The sequence below is a fragment of the Anas acuta genome, chromosome Z (assembly GCF_963932015.1).
Source record: "Anas acuta chromosome Z, bAnaAcu1.1, whole genome shotgun sequence".
In the NCBI taxonomy this organism is placed as follows: domain Eukaryota; kingdom Metazoa; phylum Chordata; class Aves; order Anseriformes; family Anatidae; genus Anas; species Anas acuta.
The window spans coordinates 24530287-24551678 of NC_089017.1; the positions used below are offsets into that span (position 1 = coordinate 24530287).

At 36.8% G+C, this 21392-nt stretch overlaps 1 protein-coding gene across 5 annotated transcripts in view; it reads right to left on the minus strand.

Annotated features, from left to right (window-relative positions):
- The window catches only part of GLIS3 (GLIS family zinc finger 3), a 181453-nt gene that overhangs the window by 138672 nt on the left and 21389 nt on the right, over positions 1-21392 (minus strand). The gene's annotated exons all lie outside the window — the stretch shown is intronic.

Below are 21392 nucleotides of genomic sequence, written 5' to 3' on the forward strand. Positions count from 1 at the left end.
TATCTTCAGAGGATAATGAAACAGAGGATCAACACAAGAAGTTTGCAAACTTCTCCAAATACAAAAAGGAATGTTCTAAAGGGGATTTAATAAATTATGCATGTTTCAGACATACTGAAGTACATGGGCTAAAGACCAGACATCATGGATAAACATCAGAAAAAAACTATTTGAAGACTAGGTGCAAGAGCAGTCCTCAGCTGAGGGATAGCCAAGTCATAACTACAGCATTCTCTGCAGAAAGGAAGAGAGAACCAAGGAGGCTGGAGGAACACCACCATGCCTTGAGTTGTACCAAATCCCACAGCTACAAAGCACTGAAAGCCATTCCATCACTTCTACCACCAGCTGTCCAGAAAAGCATGGGGACTGCAAGCATGCATTCCAACTGTTTCCCTTACAGTAGGTCTGCTGTGGCAAAGCACACACGTTTTTCTCGCAGGAGAGAGTTATAGCTGGGATCCAGCATTCCTCAGAGGCCTGAGGAGAGGAATTTGAGTTGGGTTGAGTAAAGTAGCATTCTGGACTTTAAAAGGCCACAGTATGTTCTTAGTAACTGCAGCCATGACTCAAAGCTGATGGCTGTTAACACAATAGCAAAGGATGATTACAGAGGTAGATGGCAAGTAGGACTAACTGAAAAATGCTCTGTGTACTCTGTGTCTTGATTTAGGTAGTCTACAAGATCCCCTACATTAAAAGACATCAATATGTAGAAGTTAAAATAGGTCATGATATGGAAGTTACTGGATGTCTACCAAATTCTCATCACAGTTGGAAATACATAATTAGATTATTCACATTTCTAGCAGCTTCCCTGTGTTTGGACTACTTCTCAAAGCAGGATTAGCAGTACCAGGACAAATACTGTAAGCACGTCAAGAGTTTAAATCTTTTTCTGAAATGAATCTACTTTTGACTTGGTTGCACAACTCACTCATTTTTGTCACAAGACTGTTCAAATGGGTTGAGAACTCCACAAAGAAGTATATTAAGGCATTCATGACCCTCACAGTCACAGGAAGGAGACAGGATTATCTTAAAAATCTGTAATTCACCCTAGGAACTTCAAATGATAGATTTTCTAAAAAACAAACAAACAAATAAACAAAAAAGAGATCTGTTTCAGAGGTCAGAACCTTTTTCTCAAACTCTTCGTCTCTTTGACTAACTAGTAATAACTAATAATATCTGACATATACATGTATTTATCAGGAGCACATACGTGATCCTCAGTCTACTGGGATCCAAATTGCTGTACATGATTGATCCAACTCATGTATAGATTTTACAAGTTGATTATATGAAATACCACCAAAATGTAGTCTTTGGGATTAAATATGTCAGCCCTTTAATAAATATAACTTACTCATTGCTACTATTCAGAAATATAAGTGAAGAATATAGCATCTAGTTGAAAAATCAAGGATAAGAAATGAAGACAATAGTTACTAACCCAACATAAAATTTAACTAGAAGAACTGGACATTTCCAAGGGCAAACATATAAGAAGAATTCCTTGTACTGCAGTTAACTCCCTTTGGGGTATCAAAAAAGCAGCTTTTAAACACTATGGGATTACTTTGTGATTTCCTCATAGATGTCTAATTAGATTGACAGAATGAGAAAAGGTCGTTTTGTTTTCTTTCCTGTGCAGTAATTTGCCTTTTTAAACTCACTACAGTTGAATCAGTATGCTACTCAGTAGTTGCTTCCACTGTGTTACAGGGTGCTAAAATGGAAACACCCAGCAAAATTATTATACAAAAAACATAAGCTGTTCCCAGCAGTAATATGAATACTACTCCTCTAGCAAAAGGATGAGATGAACAGAAATGAAATATTTACATGACACATTCACTTCACATAAGTTACATAACACTGCATAATATGCTTATATATGTGTGCATACTACAGATGTGCAGTCAGCTGTTTTTTTTTAAAGGTACATTTATCATGTAAAACCAAAGGCTTTCTGCAGCAAAGCAAACAAAAGGCAGGGAAGCATGCTATACTATACTAACATAAGAAATCTGGCTGGTTTTGACACTGAAACACAGTTGTGAAGCTTGTAAAGCCTATATATATTAACAGCTTCATAAGATGTTAAACTACTAATTAGCACCGCAAAAAAACAATTCTGAAACACAAAACAATGCAAGAAATATATACTGATTCTTCCCTGGATAACAACATAATGCCCTTCACATAAAAGCCACCTCAACAAATTTCAGTGGTAACCATAATATCTTAATAATATCTTACTCATCATATCCATGAAATGAAGGCCTATGCACTTGCCAAATTTTTATTTAGGGACAGGTCATATGTCATCTATTTGGTTCAAAGGACAGCCTGCAATCATAAAATTAGATTGTTGTTTATAAAAATTTGAACATAGGGTATGTTCCTCCTTGGAACATAGATGTCAGAAAAGAAATCCTCAAAATGAAAACCAAAATGCAGTAGTGCCAAACCATTACTGTTACAATAGAAATTGCATACTCAATACAACCCTTTTCACCTTGCAATTAGAAGTTTTTCTCTTATTATCAGAGCATAAATAGCACCCTCATTGTTCACCAGTTACTGAAAGAAAAGGAAAAAAATGTACTTAGGAGAGACTTTATTATTGGGATGACAGACAAAAGCAGTGTAAGACTCTGGCTCTGATAAACATTTCTTTGTGCATTTCTCTGGTTGAGAAGCAAATAGTTCTCTTCTTTATATCATTCACAAACATTTGTTGTCATGGGGAAAAATGACAATTCTTCCAATTAAAGGGAAAAGAGAGAAAAGCATCTATCATCAGTTCCCACCATTGAAAGAGACTACAAAGTAAAAGACTACTGCTATGGAAAGCAAAGTCATAACATTTTATCAACTGTTTCACAGAGATATGTGTGTCTAAAGCCCACCATTAATATCTCATCTGTGTCCTGCAGGTCACCAAGAAGTATTAGTTTGATCTGAGTCAGGCTTGAGTGTTGAGCTAAGTTAGAACACGAGATAGGAAGTATATGCTGGCTTTGATCCTGTTGCTGGAGTACAGCTCACATCTGACCAGCATAAAGTTAAATGGATGCAACATTGACACTTGAGCTAGCCCAATCCTGCTGGTGAAAGGCAAACTGTCAGAAAACATGCTCAAAGGTGTTGAATAACTCTGACCAGGCAGAATGACTCTGTCCTGGATTAATATTTGGCATGATACACCCACAGAGCCAGAGGAGCTGTCAGTCAAAGTTTGCCACGTCTTTAATCTGAAATCTAAAAAGTTCATTTCAGTGGAAGGACAGGCACCAGGAATATCTTGAATCCACATCAGCTGAGAAAAATGGGAAACTCTTTGGAGGGCGTTGGTGGGTTTTGAATGACACTGAAGCTTCTGAGAAAAATACATGGAACCAACATTATAAATAAGAATCAATTTATTTCCTTATATGCAAAGATTTAAATCAGGAGATAGCTTAATAAAGGCAAGAGTATTGTAAAATAGAATCAGTCCTGAGCTGGATAACAGGAAGAGCTGCAGGTGCTTAGCACGTCATTTATTCCAAATAAACATATTATACACAAATAAAAACTGCTCTTTATCAATATCTAACTGTAATAGCTAACAAGTATAAACATTAAAAATATTTTATGGAAATATTTTAATCCATTCACTTCCTCATTCCTTGGCTTGCCTATTTTCCCTATTTATTCTTTATAGTTAGTTAATAGGTAAGCTTCACTCATTCTTGACATGGAAAAATATTTCACCGCAAACTTCTGAAGAATGTTCAAAGAATACAGAAAAATATAACTACTTTAATATAGGTAGAATGGAATTCTCTTAGTTCATATCACTGTTGTGCTTTCTGGAGACATTTTCATTTTTGGAAAGGAAAGTTTCCATGTAAACACATTTTCTTTTATCAGATATTGACTGAATAACAGCAATTTCTTTGTCTACTTCCCTGAGCCAAGTGTAGAAACTCGTTAATTCTACAGAGTATCTCAGGTTAAACTATGAAATTCCTGTATCTAACTTTCATAATTGTAAATTATGTTTCCCATGTATAAATGAAAGTAAGACAAAAACGTACATCAGCAAAAAAAGAAGCATGGCCAGCAGGCAAAGGGAGGTGATTATCCTCTATTCTGCTCTCATGAGACCCAATCTGCAGTATGGCATACAGTTCTAGGGTCCCCAGCATAAGAAAAACATGAACCTGTTAGAGAGGGTTCAGAGAACTGCCACAAAAATGATCAGAAGGCTAGAGCACTTATCTTATGAAGAGAGGCTGAGAAGTTAGGGTTGTTCAGCCTGCAGGAAAGAAGATTCTGGGGAGACATTATTGTGGCCTTTCATATATAAAATGGGGGCTTAGAAGAAAGATGGAGAGATACTTTTTACCAGCACTTGTAGTGACGGGACAGAGGGTAACAGCTTTAAACTGAAAGGGGGTTGATTAAGATTGGATATAAGGAAGAAATTTTTCATGATGAGGGCGGCAAGATGCTAGAAGAGGTTAACAAGAGAAGTTGTGGATGCTCCGTCACTGGAGTGTTCAAAGCTGCACTGAATGGGGTTTTGGGAAACCTGATCTAGTGAAAGATGTCCCCACCCATGGCAGGAGGGTTGGAATAGATGAGCTTTAAGGGCCCCTTCCAACCCAAGCTGTTCTATAGTATTATTCTAAAACCAGTTTTAGATGTTCAGCGTTCTGAAACACATAACATACCAAATACATAACATTAGATCAAATTAAGCCATCTTTTAGATCGTTAAATTATTCAATAATTGAATTAATCAATATAATTTAAAAAAAAAAAAAAGCTATTAAGGTTATCTGAAAATCTATCCTGTTGTTACTGTTACAGTGTCAACTTGAAATGAAAGAACTGTAACAAAAGACCAAACGTAATTTCCCTAAAGGTTTTTCTGTCTGTTGGTTGTGCAGTAGTTAGAGCTTTGGAAATGGTCAGTTTTAGTGTTTCCCTTTTAACAGGGTTCCAGTCTTGTTTGTGTGGATTCTGCATTCACTAAGAGCAGGAAAGAAACATACACCCAAAACAGCATACTGTAAGACAATAAATATTAAGACGATAGATGGGCCAAAGCAATCAGTAAGACTGTGTCAATCTGTACTTCACGTAGACTAGATGTAAGCCATCAAAGTCCTTTTGAACCAAATCTCATGTTTTTCGATAGCATGGTGATTATTCAACATGTTGCAGAACCATATATGTCCTTGCAGCATGCCACCATATCTGCAAGGTTGGTGGTACCTTGGTTGGAGGGACTTCACAGTAACTGCTGACTGAGCACACTCCAAGCATCTCATAGAAACCTTTCCAGATGAGAAATAGCTCCATCCCTCTCTCCTTGGGGATGCCAGTTTCTTTCAGACTTCCCTTCCATGGGTTTCAGTCACATTATTAATAACTATTAGAGAGCTATAACTTTTTCCCTGTGTCCTTGAACACAACAGCCACTTGTCCATTGTTTAAGAAGCACTACTGCATGTCACCTACCTAGGGAAAGAGACACCAGCCACAGAGCTGTGGATCTGAGATCCCCTGAAACCCTCTTTAGAAGGCAAGTGAGTTAAACTGCAGCTTCAAATTAAAAAAAAAAAAAAAAAAAAAAAAGATTAAAAGACTAGGGGGAGATTGCTATTTGCTTTTATTAGCACAGGGTCAACCAGAGTCTTTTTGGGAGTCCTGGCTTCTTCTTCACACTGGTACCATCTATTTGGGAATCTGGGCTTCTTTACACCCATAGCATCTTCTGGACCCAAGTCATTTTGGTAGATTTTGAGGCTCATAGTTTAACTACACAAAATTCATTCAAAATTATGTTAGGAATGAGCAACTTGTATATGGGATGCAATCTGCAATTCTTCAGGGTACAACGAAATTACTACACTAAGGTTCAAAAAGTTGCCAAAGTATGATTTTTATTAGAAGTCTTGTGAAATACGTAAGTTTCACAACCCACACTGACACTACATATCAGACAGTCTTGACCTTTATTTTCTTTTTAAAAAAATGATTTTTTTCTTTAAAAAAATGAATTTTGCAGTTAGAAAATTTGAAAGTCGAGGTCCTGAAGACCATAAACTAGTAAGTTAATACAAATACAACAACACTACCCCACATTTGAAAAAAAAAAAAAAAAAAACAAACCAAACCAAACCAAACCAAAAAAACAAAACAAAACAAAACAAAACAAAAAAAACAACTAACTCACTGTTTGTAGTCTTATGGTCTTGATCTTGGCTCATGATTTTCTTAACACTTAGCACACACTACCAATGCCTTGTTAGTAAGCCATTTCCTCCAAAACCTCCAGCAGCATCTACTCTGAACAGTAGGTTAGACAGACCATTAATCTGACTGGTATTGGCAATTCCCATGTTTGTAACTGTTTGCAGAGACTTAATCTTTGCAATCATGAAAAATAATCTGGAGGAAATGCACTAAACAGAATTGTATGACCACATTGTATTATGAGAAAATATTATGCATGCACTGTGAAAGCTCTCCATGCTTTCAGTCTTGGAAAGGCAGTTTCTTTACTATCAGAATGCACTTGGTAAATTAGCTTGCACTAATTTCCAATGCTATTTGCCATTCATTGTATGAAGTAATCAAGCATGTACTTTCAGCAGCTCTACTGTGAGACAAAAGAGACTGACAAAGCACAATAAAAAACAATGTCTCCCTTCAAGTGGAACCAGGGTAAAAAATTATCCAGAACTGACTGGTGAAAACAATACCTTGCAGGTAATTAACTTAGCTGGTTTGAAGCAGACAGCAATGAGATCATCTAGTTCTATGGAACACTTTAACCACTGAATTTAAACAAATGAAAACAGTAGTCTTTTAATGACTAAACTAAGACCATATTGTGAAACTGTTAGGTTCAGGGAAGTTCCAGAAGAAAACATGCACTGTAAAACTGATTTTCAATTAGATCTGAAGACATTTGTAATATTTCATTATAAACTATCAGTTTAATTTATAAAAGGAAGGTCACCCGTTTATTAAAAAGTGTGTTTGAGAGCTGATTTGTTTGCTTATTTTGCATAAAAATAGGAAGTTATCAGTCAACTACTGCACAAACCAGTAAATGTTTAACTAGACTAAAATATAAATGTTTAAGTTGTAATGAACTCCTTATTTGTTTTTGATGAAAGTCTATTATTTTGTTCTCTCTCTTTTTTTTTTTTTTTTTTTCCTTTGAGAGATTTTCTACATACATGTGCTTCCCCTTTTGTCATTGTTAGGATAGTGTACAGTATGTTCTCTTCTAGTACAGATAACATATTCCTTTACGTCCTTGGTCTACAGTATGTACCATTTCTCTGGGATGTGAGTTTCTCCTGTCAGCTTCTGTTATGTTTCTACCTACAAACCTTAGCCTGACCATTTAGTTTGTCTTTCTGTAAAATGAATACATTGTTCAAGCCACATATTATTCTCAAATAACTGGTATGAATTAAGAGAAACTCCACGAGTAAAATAATGCAATATAATGCAAAAAAAATCTTGCTAGTAAATTAATCTCATGGTAAAAAAAAAAAGTTTCACATTCTCAATTTCAGTATTTGCCAGCTCCTTAAAATATCATTACAATATTAACAGTAAAAATTACAATTATAACCAAAATGGAAATACACAAATACACAGATATTTAAAAAAAATACAATAAAATAAGAGAAGAGAATAGCAATGGAATGAGAGATAGCACCTTTGAGTTCCACTCCCACTGGGAAAATATTGTTTGAATCTGACTTAAGTGAACACACAGAGCATATGTATGTACGTGCATGAGAGCATAAACTGTTGTGTTGTGTTTTTTTTTTAATCAACTGACTTGCAAGAGGCACAACTTGAGGGAAAAAAAAAAAAAAAAAAAGTATTATTAAAACTTCCCAATACACTATGTATGGTATGACTCCAGACATACTCTGTAGAGAAAAACTGTGCCCCTTTAACAGTGCTGTACTCAACTGCAAAACAAAGCTGATCAATTCCATCAGTATTGCTGGAACACTGTTTTGCTGATATCACCTGTCTGCAATGCAGAACTACCATATACCGGTGAGCCACCCAAAAAACTGCAAAGCAGGATTAGGAAATCATTACCTGGATGAATCACTTTTGGAAATAAGTAATTTGCACTCAATTTTTGTAACATTTGCACTAAACTAGAAGGGAAACAACATATCTCCCTATCAAAGAACAGACAACTAAGATAATACCTTACGAAAATAATTCTGGAACTTGTAACACTTCTTTCCCCATAACAATTTTCTTGTAATGCTGTTGAACCTTCACAGCACTTTTGTGCATTTCTTCACATTAAAAATACATACTTAGCATTTTTTTCAATACATTCCTGAAGTATTTCCCCCCCTAATTTTAATTAAAAGATGCTCAGATGAGATATTTTCTCCTATCTCCATATCCTTACTGTTTCAGAAAAGGTAAGACAGGAGCTTTGTTATCTGTAACCATGGGCACTTGCAGAACATTACCAAAAAGATTTTTGAAGCAAGGTAGCATAGTATTATATCCCTTGTTCACACAGTATCTTCTGATTTCTTGCTGCTGTGTTTATTGGGTATTGCTTGGTCTTGTGCGTAAACACTGTCTAATACTTCCTTGTGCACACTTTATACTCACTTCTGTCTGCCTGGCTGTACCAGCAGTGAGCAAAGAGAGGAACAGAGAGGCAGCACCCATCCAGGTTCCAGGAGAAGGGAAGATCTTTTCCCTCCTCTAACGACTTATACACAGGGAAGCTAGCTCCATCTGGCAGAGCACTAAGAGTAAGCGGACAGACTCAGTGTATACTCAGTGTATACAGCGTATACTGATGTATACTGCCCTAACTCCAATGAATTATCACAACCTACCCCTAGGAAAGCCTGCCACCACCTGCATGGGAGCATGCAAGAGCAAGGAGGTTACTTCCTACCTCCAGCACAGACCAGGTGTCACTCAGCACCATTACACATCAGTGTCATTGCATCTCATGATCCAGCAGGAGACATCTGTTCAGCAAAAAAGCATGCAGCAAAGGCTTTGTCCAATGTTAAATCACAATACCATGTGAGAATCTCTTTCTAAATCTTTAAGGATAGCTCAAGTTATTTCACTCCTGCTTTTCAGGAAAGTCTCACTACCCCTTCAAGAGACTGAAATACACAAGCAGAAGAAAAGAAAAACAAATGCCAACCTGTTGAATAGTGATAATATTTAAGAACAGGTGGCAAACGTTAACATGGAAAGAACTGAAGAAATGGGCTTTTGAAGTATGCAAGCAGGAATGTAAGTGACTTGCAGTTGCATTCAGTATGTTTTTGTTCCCCAGATTAAGTCCATTGTTCAAGGATAACTAAAGCGTACTTTTTAAAACTGCAGTTTCCCTGAGTTTCTGAGCAGTACAAACAAGCAATTTTCTCTTTTTCCTTGTGTTAAAAACAAGATACTGTTTAATGTTGTTTCTCCTAAAAGATAATGTGAGAACTTTATCCTAGTTGTCAGTTTAACTAGGCAGAAATAACAAGTATACAGCCCACATAACGTATGTATTCTAAGAAGCTTTGTACTCAGCTAATTAGTTTAACTATTGCTTTCATGGTTCATTTAAAAGTTTCATGCTTCATTAAATACCAATACATTTTACCACCTCAAAAAACTTTTCAATAAAAATACAATTGTCTTTTCAAGTGATAATCTTGTTAACTGATATATACATTTCAAGCACATCTATCAGACACTATCAAAGTTTGAATTTCTACACTAGCAGTATCTCTAAGCATTATGAAAATCTCATTCTACAACACACAACAGAGAGACAGATTTTTTTTTTTATTTTTTTTTGTTGTTGTTGTTATTGAACAAAGAACTTGAAAGAAAAATAAAATGTTTTTGATGGATGGTATTTTAATCATTAAAAAAGTTACCACACTAAATCTGTGGTTGTTCCACCTTCATGACAATCAGCTCAAACACACCTTGGATTCAGTAGCTGTGACTGTTTTGTGTAAAGTCCATAAGTTCAGAAACACAGAAAGGCATGTCCATAAGGAAGCATAAAGACAAGTGAAACTAAGAGATGCAAAGATAGAGAACAATAGCCAAGCGCAACTCATAAGAGACTTCTGTGGTTAACTGAATATTCTCTACTATAAAGGTGCACCTACTTATACGCAATTTGCATTTTCTCAATTCAAAATTTAAGATTATCTCTGAGCAGTTTAGAAGAACATTTTATAGGATGAGAATTTACTCGAGTCCACCTGCACAATTACCGTGACTTCTCTGGAAATTTGTACAACTGTTTTCACAGCCAGTCTTATTCTAAGAAATATATGGCCAGTAAGGTATACTGCAATAATAAAATTACAGTGATTCTTTTTAAAAATCTTATTTAAACTTACTTTTAGAAGAGGTCATTATCACCACTCTTCATGTTATAGCCTATTTAGATTTCTTAAAAGCTGATATTTTATTACATCATGACCCAAACAAACCCTTATACTTGTCTTTCCACTCTTATCCCTTCAAGGTGATGAGAGGCAAAGCCTGGGAAAATTATACAAACAGCCACAAATATTTAAAATCTCTATTGTCACTACATGCTTCCACTCTTCTCAGAACTTCAGACATTTTTCTTTCAATTTTATTCTTTCATTAGCCCAAAGCGTGCTAATTAATTGGAATTTCCCAGGTCTTTTGTTATTGTGACCAAAAAGAAAAGATGAAAAAAAAGCTCATTCCTTCTAGTTAAAGTGAGTCCATCTACCTTCCACAAAGCCAGCATAATAAGAGGGAGGATTAAGGCCACTTAAATTGCTCAGGTCCTGCAAAGACAACTCCAGCTCCTGCCCTTTGCCGTCATCCTTGCCAAATCTGATTTATGGAGAATGACATCTTAACCACAGCTATTACTTTGTGAAGAGGAGACTGCTGTGTTTGCAGGGTTGGCATCCCAAGCTGGCTACTGAGTCAGGTCTGATGCAAAGACTCAGGAAACCATACTGGCATACCAATGCACCGGTGTGTCTGTGTGTCTGCAAACAAATCTGAGGAGTGGAAAGAAGTGTTCATGGACACAGACATATACAAGGCAAGTGTACAGGTGCTTTGCTCTGAGTTGAAGCAGCTTTGTTAAAAGGTAGAAAACCACACAAATATCCTGATGGACAGTGAAATCTTTTTAACAAGCTGGTGATCCCAGCTGTGCATCTTTCTTCCATACTTCTACAAAATCAAGTGATACTTATCTTAATGTTAGCTTGATGGAGAGAATGTGCTATATAGGTAAGAACAAAACACTCAAAACCAATTACATGATTTTTGAGGATTTAATCCTGTTGACTTTCAGTGAAGTTAAATTCCCAAGTACATAAGTCATTTTTTACAAGTAAAACCTAGCTATAAAAGCTGCTTAGGTCATTTTTCAAACTTCTGTCATACACAGATATTCAGCTGCACTTCTTCATATGATTTATTGTGTGTTTCTTTAGTATTAGGGTGTGTTTTTCTGCTGTTATTTTCATTGAATAAAGGATTAGGATTCCACGATATTAATGTGAATAGTATATAAATCAGCGCATCTTACAGGCAGACATAGCTGTATTTCACTATTAATGGAATCCACATTCTATTTTACTGTTTATTAAATATCATTAAAAAGAAAAGAAAAAAAAAAAAAGAAAAAAGAAAAAAAAAAGTCTGCTTTAAAGTACTTGTGATGTGCACTGCAAACTAGACATAAAACAAAGCCAGTTCCACTTCCAAAAGACTGCACAAGACTAACCCATGCCAACAGAGAATTAAAAAACTTATAATCAAAGAAAAGACAATAATCAGAAAAACAGTTATAGCATTTTTTTCTCTGACACCACTAGCTCTTCTCATTAACGCAATATTAAAGAACTAAATCTGCACAGGCTGGCTGGATGAAGAAATAGTAAGTATTTGCAGCCTGGGGTTGGCAGAGTATTCAATGCCTACATGTGAACTGCCGAATGTCCACCCAGCCATTCTCTCCTTTCCCCTCCTTAAGAGCACAGGGGAAGAAAGCAGGATGGTAAAGCTCCTGGGCCGAGACAACAACAGTTTATAAGGAAAGCAAAAGCTGTGCTCAGAAGCAAAGCAAAATAAGGGATTTATTTAATACTTCCCATCAGCAGGCAGATGTTCAGCCTCTTCCTGGGAAGCAGAGCCTCAGTACACATTGCAGTCATTAAGGAAAACAAATGCCATCACGACGAACGTTCCTGCATCCTCCCTTTTTCTCAGCTTTTATTGCAAGCATGACACCATATGACATGGAATATCCCTTTGGTCAGTTTGGATCAGCTCTCCTGGAAATATTCCCTCCCAGCCTACCCCCAGCCTACAGGACTTTTTCACGGGGCAGTGGGTAGGAGAGGCAACCTTGACAGTGTGCAAGAACTGCTCAGCAAGAGCCAAAACACCAATGTGTTATCAACACTGTCTAGCCACAAATGTAAAACACACCACTACATGGGCTGCTGTGAGGAAAGTTAACTCCATCCTGGCCAGACCCAGTACATTAGATATGGAAAAAGAAAAAAAAAAAAATAAAATGTTTTCTCTTGGTGATTTTATTTTAAAATGTATGAGGAAATGGAACATTAAATGTTGGATAGGTGTTAAAAATCAATTTTCCAGTCAAATAACATAGTTGTAGCATTTCACAAGGCTTTTCACGTTGTATTTTAAGGAAAGAAAGTAACTAGTTACTTAATTAAGGATGCTGTATTGGTATCAGGCAACAGAAAGAACTAGAATCATAGAATGGCTTGGGTTGGAAGGGACTCTAAAGATCACCTAGTTCCAACCCTCCTGCTATGGGCAGGGATGCCACCCACTAGATCAGGTTGCCCAGGACTTCATCCAATATGGTATTGAACACCTCCAGGGATGGGGCATCCATAGACTGTCTGAATAACACGTCCCAGTGCCTCACCACCCTCCGAGTGAAGAATCTCCAACTAACCTCTAATCTAAATCTACCCTCTTTTAGCTTAAAACTGTTTTCCCCTTGTCTTATCAGATAATTTTCTGACTGAGCAAAAAGTTGTTCTCCATCTTTTTTTTAAGCCCTCTTTAAGTATTGCTAAACTGCAATAAGGCCAGTCCAGAGTCTTATCTTCTTCAGGTTGAATAGTCCCAAACGGGAATACTTTCCTTTTCTCTCTGAATAATACTTTAAAATTAAATATTAAATATTTCTGCTTTTAAAACATTGATACATAATGTGTGGGTTGGATTTTTTTGTTTGTTTGTTTTTCATTTTTGCATTTTTAACCAGCGAGGGCTTTTTGGAATGGATAGTTCTCCCTGACAAACCCAAGCAAAGCAGAATCCTGAAGGTTCAGTCAACACTGCCAACTGAGCTAAGGGTTGCAGGCAATCCTTTTCCCTCATGCACACCCTTTCCAGAAATTATTTGGACTAAACCACCACAACTCCTTCCCCTGTTGTTTTTTTTAAGTGGGTATTTCTTGGAAGTATGGGAGAATTTATTTGCCCAAGATACCCTGACACAGTAGCACCATTTTGCAGCAAGCCAAATGCGGGGTGGGATGTAAAGGTGTGAGCTAACTTGCTCCTTCCCCAGGACTAAGAAGGACCTCAAATACAACCTGTCTTCTGGGTTGCTCCAATAGCACTTCAGCTCCGCATCACAGATATGGGGACACACTGTAAGGTCTATCCCATACAATTTTCAAAGAGGGGCAAAAGTTAGGACATGAGGCAAGCAGTCCAGAACAATAACTATCTTACAGGAATGTAGATATTCACAGACAAGTGTAAGCCAGCAAGCAAATTTCACATAAAACTTACAGCAACTCTCAAAGACCCTATCATTAGATCTGTTTTTGTTCCATAGATGTATCAAAACACTAGGTATATATGCTGATTAGATACCCTTTATTTTAGAAGATCTTCCTAACTGTCCTCAGGATCAAAAAAACAACTGATACTACCCCATCTAATATGCAAGACAACTCCTTCTTGCATTTATCTAGTCTCCTAGATAAACAGACAGAAAGCATGTATCTTTTCTGTCTTTCTATCCTGTCTCATATATCCTGTGCCTTCCAGCTTCAAATGGCTGAACAACTGTTGGGGACATTCTGAAGATGTCAACTAAGACAAGGTGCTTAGCCACTTTTACAATTTTTCTTGACAAAAATTAGATGCTGAAATCTGGAAATCCTCAGCATTTTGTGCAATTCCAAATATCTTTTGAAAGAAACCCACAGGCATTAGACTGTAAACTTTTGCTTCTAAGTACAACCAGTTACCTGCTTGATGGTGCCTTTGATAGAATCACAGAATCACAAAATGGACAAGGTTGGAAGGGACCTCCAAAGATCATCTGGTCCAACCACCTGCAAAGCAAGATCACCTAGAACACATTGCACAGGATGGCATCCCAGGAGGGTTGCCTCTCTGGGCAACCTGTTCCAGCGCTTTGTTACCCACACAGTATAGAAGTGCCCTCTCATATTCAGCTGGAACTTCCTGTGTTTCAGTTTCTGCCCATTGCCTCTTGTCCTGTCACTGGGCACTACTGAAGAGACACTGGCTCCATCCTCTCAACACCCTCCCCTCAGATATTTATACACATTGATGAGGTCTCCCCTCAGTCTTCTCTTTTCCAAGCTAAACAGGCCCAGCTCTCTCAGCCTGTCCTCATATGAAAGTTTCTTCAGTCCTCTTATCATCTTAGTAGCCCTCCTATGGACTCAAATCAGTAGTTCTATGTCCGTCTTGTAATGGGGAGCCCAGAACTGGACACAATACTCCATGACATCTAGTCCAAACTCTAGTCCAAAATAAGTGCCAGACAGTTTCAGCTCTACTCTTTGCCTTATGATGATGAGACTAATGTTTTCATCAAATTATTTGTGAAAACAAATTATTATTATTATTATATATTCATTACACAACCAGAGTTGCAACAGAATCCTAGCCTCACGTAACAAATAAATGCTACAGCAATGATTTGTTTCCCTCTAAGTATTATACCTGTGTACCAACCAGGAATAGAATATACTACACATATATATCTAGGAATTCATGGGAAGCTAAACCATGCTGCTTTTTATCACAGATAACCATGTTTCACATACATGGGGCAAAATACAGCTACCCACGTGCCTTTAGCTCTGCCAGTTTTAAAATTAATTGACAAATCATAAGCAGGCAACTGTAAAGCCTTAAGTCTTCGTGGCCACGTTTTGATCTTCTCTGTGGTTTCTACTCTTCTAGCCCTGTTATGGTCATCACAAAATGCTCAAAGGAATTGCCTCCATGTTTAAAACCATAAATATTTCTAAAGTTATCAGTAGGCTAAAATAGTAGAACACTACATAATCTTTGAGATACTAGTTTAAAAAAGTACAAGTTGCTCAGCCAAATCAATGAACAGCCCAACAGCTGGACCATGTCCAGCAAATTATACCCACCAGGACAGGGTATCTCACATCAGGAAATGCATGTACAGTCTTACGGGCCTGGATCACAGCTAGAAAAACCCATATATTTTATTAACCTAAATCTAATCTTAGATTAAATCTTAGAATATAAAGATCTAAAATCTAAAGATCTAAATCTTAGATTAAACAAAATCTAAGTCATATAAATTTGAATAGCCACACCAAGTTTTCTATTTTAAAGAAACAATAAGAGGAGCTTTATCAGAAACATCTGTTAGGATTGTAACTTAGTCCCTGGTTTCTTGCTTGCAACTCTTCAAAAAAATTTTCTTTCTCCATGATTTTTTTTTTAAAAGAAAGAAATATTAGTCTATTTACTTGCTGTGTAGTTGCAAGGAAAAAAAAAAAGATAAAAGATTAGTATCATTATTTTCTACTCTAGTTATAATAAAACCCTTGCAAAGGACTCCAATTCTAATTTCAAAGACTCATTTTAGTGATATTAGGATAAGAAACTATTCAAATTGTTCAGTTTGACCTTTAACAAACTTATAGGTTAGTATAAGGTGGAGAAATCAATGACAAAAGCAACCAGGTGGAAAGAATCCACTCATGACTGTTCTTATTTTGCAGAACTTTTTTCTCTCAATCTCTTTTTCTTTTCTTTTCTTTTCTTTTCTTTTCTTTTCTTTTCTTTTCTTTTCTTTTCTTTTCTTTTCTTTTCTTTTCTTTTCTTTTCTTTTCTTTTCTTTTCTTTTCTTTTCTTTTCTTTTCTTTTCTTTTCTTTTCTTTTCTTTTCTTTTCTTTTCTTTTCTTTTCTTTTCTTTTCAATACAGTCTATGTGGACCAGTTCTTTCTGTTTCAACATTGTCACCACAAATTTTCTTAGCCTTCTCAGAAACCGAGGAATTCAGATTCTTTTTCAGACTAGAAAACCCCAAAACAGATATAAGAAAAAAATGCAGAATTAAAGATTAAAAGAGTTTTTGAGTTTTTTGTTGTTGTTTTCTTTTGTTTTCAGTGAATCAATGTCCTAATATTTTACGTATCATATTTTTTGACCTTACAAAATTAGGCTAATGCTGCAACACTCCAGAGAGTATTTTAATCAAGGATCCTCACGTGCATGATCTGATCACAAGATCACTTTGAGACTGTTGTGCAAACACTTCCTGAACTCCAAACAGAGTCTGCCATGACCACTGCCCTGGGGAACCTGTTCCAGTGCCTAGCTACCCTCTCAGTGAAGAACCTTTTCCTAACATCCAGCCTGAACCTTCCCTGTGGAAACTTCATGCCACTTGTTCAGGTCCTATTGCTGGTCACCACCGAGAAAAGATCAGCACCTGCCCCTCTGTTCCCTTGTGAGGAAGCTGTAGGCCTCCATGAGCCCTCCTCTCAGTCTCCTCTTCTCTAGGCTGAACAATGCAAGTGATTTCAGATGTTCCTCTTATGTATGCTTACTATGTATGGTTATGTATATCTTATAATGTATCAGTAGAACCTTAACCATCTTTGTAGCCCTCCTTTAGACACACTCTAATAGCTTTATGTTCTTCTTATACCGTATTGGCCAAAACTGCACACAGTGCTTCAGGTGAGGCCACACCAGTGCAAAGCAGAGTGGGACAATCAATCCCTTCCCTCGACTGGCTAGCAATGCCATGCTTGATAGACCCTAGGATACAATTGGCCCTCCTCACTGCCAGGGCACACTGTTGACTCACATTCAACTTGCCATTGACCATAACCCCCAAATCCCTTTCTGCAGGGCTGCTCCCCAGCCTCTCATCACCCAGTAGGTATGCATCCAGAGTTACTCTATCCCAGGTGCAGAATCTGGCACTTGCTCTTGTTAAATTTCATACTGTTGCTGATTGCCCAGCTCTCTAATTTGTCTAGATCTCTCTGCAAGACCTCACCAACCTTAACAGAGTCAACAACTTCTCCCAGTTTAGTGTCATCCACAAACTTACTCTGTTCACCCAAGTTGTTTAAAAAACATTAAAGAGAACTGGCCCTAAAATGGAGCCCTGAGGAACCCCAAAAGTCAAAGAGTAAAATTATATAGTTAGGTAATATTTTCATAGTGCTTTAATGTATGAAAATAATTTTACTTCTTTTTTTAATATTTTTACTCAAGTTGCTAATACTCCTCAGTATTAGGAGAACGAAATCTTGCATATCTCCAGTGCAGATATGCAAAAATCCAACTCAATGCAACCACTGGAGACATGTAAGAAGGTCCATTGTTTCATGCCTACAATAACAGGCAACTTGCTCTGTCCAGTACCCTATATACAGCAGTTCTTGGCAGCACTTGAGCACAAACTTGTTTCATGCCTACACTGCTCTTGTTCCTTACTTCTAATTCTGTACATGTAAAATGAGATTTCCAAAAGTGTTGATAAAGTTTCACTTCCATTTCACTCAGACCTCAGGAACAGTCTAAGTGATGCCAGTGCTGAAAGTTTTTGAGAAGCCCATCAAATAAATGTGTGAGCAGCTACAATAAATTCAAGCTCATTATCATGTGTTTTAAAACTTCATTTTCCTGAGTGCTTTTTGTAAACACAAGAAAAAATAGAAATTCAGATACTTTCTAGGTGCTTTACACCCCCTACCTCTGTAAGAGTACGAACTGCCCAATGTGTTATAACACTGAATTTGTTCTGCAGGGTATGTTTTGCTTTATGATATTTACAAGGAATAAACAAACTGCAAGGTCTTTTTCTTGTCAGGTGGAGGTTATGGCCTAAGTTTTATTGCCTTTGGCTTCCACAAAGAAATTGTCATCCTTTTTAATTTATTTTTTTTCTTTCAATGAAAGATACAGACACTTTGGAGTGCAGCTAGCTGGGTCTGCATATTTTGCTTCCAGTGGTCTGCCTTGCCCATGCCCTTTAATGTATGAGGCAATGAGATTATCAAAATTCATACCTCAGAGGAGAAAAGATATGATGCAACATGCAGTACCAGACTAACACAGCTATGCTGTTCTCAGTGTCAAACAAAAGAAAAACAAACAGTCCAGCAAGTGCTGGACTTGCAGGCCCAGCAGTGTTTGGTCTAGACAAAGCCAGAGCATGGTGAAGTACAGGAAAGTATAGAAAATATACTTTTCTTTATTAAAAAAGTACAATAGAAAACAAATTAATAAATAGAAAATAAAGTATGATAGGAAGTAAAATACAGTGAAAAATATAAAACTGCATCTTCCTAGAGCGAGCTGCAAACTTTGAGGAATAATCCTTCTTGCCAACAATAGCAAAACATTACACTGTATCCGTATATACAATCATACAAATTAATTATATAATTAGGTAATACCTCCATTGTGCTTTTACCTCAGGAGGTACAGATATGCAAAACTGCTCAAGTAACCTAAATGACATTTACACAGATTTGGTCCTTGGTTTTCCCCTTGGCTGGAAGCAGTGCAATTAGCAGGATAATCCCTTTGTCCAACTGGCAGAATTATTTTGTGGTTAAGCAGACGCATGGCACGTACACTTTGTCCTCCCTCTTCCTCCCACATGTACCCCTTCACACACTACCAGCTCTGACACCCAAATGAATTTTTATCAGTATCAGTCTTATACAGAAGTAAAAGATGAAGCAATAAAAGACACTGAATGGAAAAAAAAAATCATTGTCTTCTTGTACAAGAATAAACTTTCATTTATTCAGATTTCCTACACTGTAGCTATAACTGTACCGTTATCTGTCTTTCTGCAGCTATATGTAAAGTATGTATTTTTAACAGCAGAACAATGCTGCTTTTAGTGATTAAGAGCTCCTGTGACAGCACTCACACTCTAAAGAAACTGGAAACTGAAGCGGAATTTGAACAGTGCTTTGAAAAGTCCCATAAACAAAGGTAGCAATGATGGGGAAATAACCAGAGCACAAGAATAGGAGGAGATAGACTAGAAGGAAGAAAGCAATCACTGAGACATCAAAAGCAAAAGTTACACTTACCACCATCCTCCATCTCATTTGATTTCACTGCATCTTTTAAAGAACCACTTCCCCAGTGGAACGTCTGACTTACTCTGTCAGCTGTGGGAAACAATGAGCAGTAACCTGTGTCTCTACAGAATCACCATGACTGCCACAGGCTAATATAGAGGTGCTACTACTCATTCTTGCTCAGAATTTGCACTGCACGTACAACCACAAGCCTAATGCAAAGGATCATGGTGTCAAAATTTGAATAAGACTCAGTAACATCTGCAAAATGATTATTAATAGTCATAGCACAGGTTCATCTCAAACAAAAAGAGACATGCTGAAGACATAGGTAACTGAGAGGTATGGCAACAGGCACAGTATGGACATTAAAAACATTTCTGTAATTTGCAGTCCTACATCCATAGATGGTAGACTGCATCCATTGGTGCAGTAACACAAGCAGATTTTGAGAGATACAGTATTAGCAATGACTCAGAATATCTTGAAGAGGAATTGTTAGTGAGAAAACAGCTAAAATGGTAATGGTAATTTGGTAATTACCATGGTATTACAGCTAAAATGGTAATTTTCCACAAAAGCCAACAGGCAGGAACACAACACAGATATGTTATTTCATGTGGATTTTTCTAATACAAGGGGGAAACTCTGGCATGTGATGAGTATATCATCACAAACACACAGCAGGAATCAGTGGCTGCTAATTTTCTGGACACAATTTGGAAAATTGTGGAAAAAATGGAAAAGGCTACCATTTTATTTACTTATACTTTGGAATAAAGTAGGATTGCATCTTGCATTTTGAATATATTGCTTTTGTTATGTCCACATACATTTATGATGGGTGCAAATATTGCTAGGTAAATAAATAATAAGCAGTAAATTGTAAACAGTAAGAAAATTTATTGGAAGAGTGGATGAAAAAGGTTGTTAGGAAAATCAAACACTAAATCAGTGCATTAGGAGAGCAATTCACTTACCTTAATGAAGTGACTTGAACTACAGATTGTACACTTCGCATTTAGGTATGGATGACTGAAAATACCAGTGCTGAGGTTTTTTTCTTTTGATAGTTCAAAAAAAAAATGTTTGCATTTCAACACCTTCAACACCTTATTATTTCAACACCTTCAACACCTTATTATTTCAATTTTTAACAGTCTGTTTTTCCTGTTCTAAAATAATCTAGGTTTCTCTAAAAAATTGAGAGAAGTCATGAAGAAGAACTTCCTGTACATTCTTCTTCTTCTATCTTTCAAAGTTACTATTGTTCTTTAGTAAGTGACTTATCTTTGGCTGTTCATACACAGACACAATTAACTTTCTTTCAACATTATTTTTACCACATTAATTTCAACAAAATCTCTCCTGTGAAGAATACCATGTTATGAAATTTAACTGGGATGAATGAAATAAATTAGTCTAAAACTCTAAAACCTATTTTTTTTCTTACACTTTCAACACTTTTCAGAAATACACAATACAGACATATTTTCCTAGAGTCTACGGAAGTCTAGTGTTTTCTAATAAAATTTGCAAAGGCTAAAACACAAACTGTTCTAACAAACTTCCATCCTTCACCCTTTGACAGAAGACATTGTTACCATCTAGTGGAAATGTCTTTCCAGCCTCACAGACCTACCACCTCTCAATGGAAGAGGTTAATCAAAAATCTCTCCATATAAAAGAAGAAATTAATGCTGGAGTCAGGGATCATTCATGCAATATTTTCTGTTAACAATGTACAACCCCGCACTTGAATGACTACTGGGAGACAGAGATATGTAGGAAGATTCGCAGCTCATACTTTCAGATCTTTCTCAGCCAGCACTGGGGCTGATTTACTTGCAAGGTCTTGTGCAGAGTCACCAGTGCAAAATGGTCCGGATTTTCTCCTCAGCACCAGTTATCCATGACCTCAACAATCTTCTG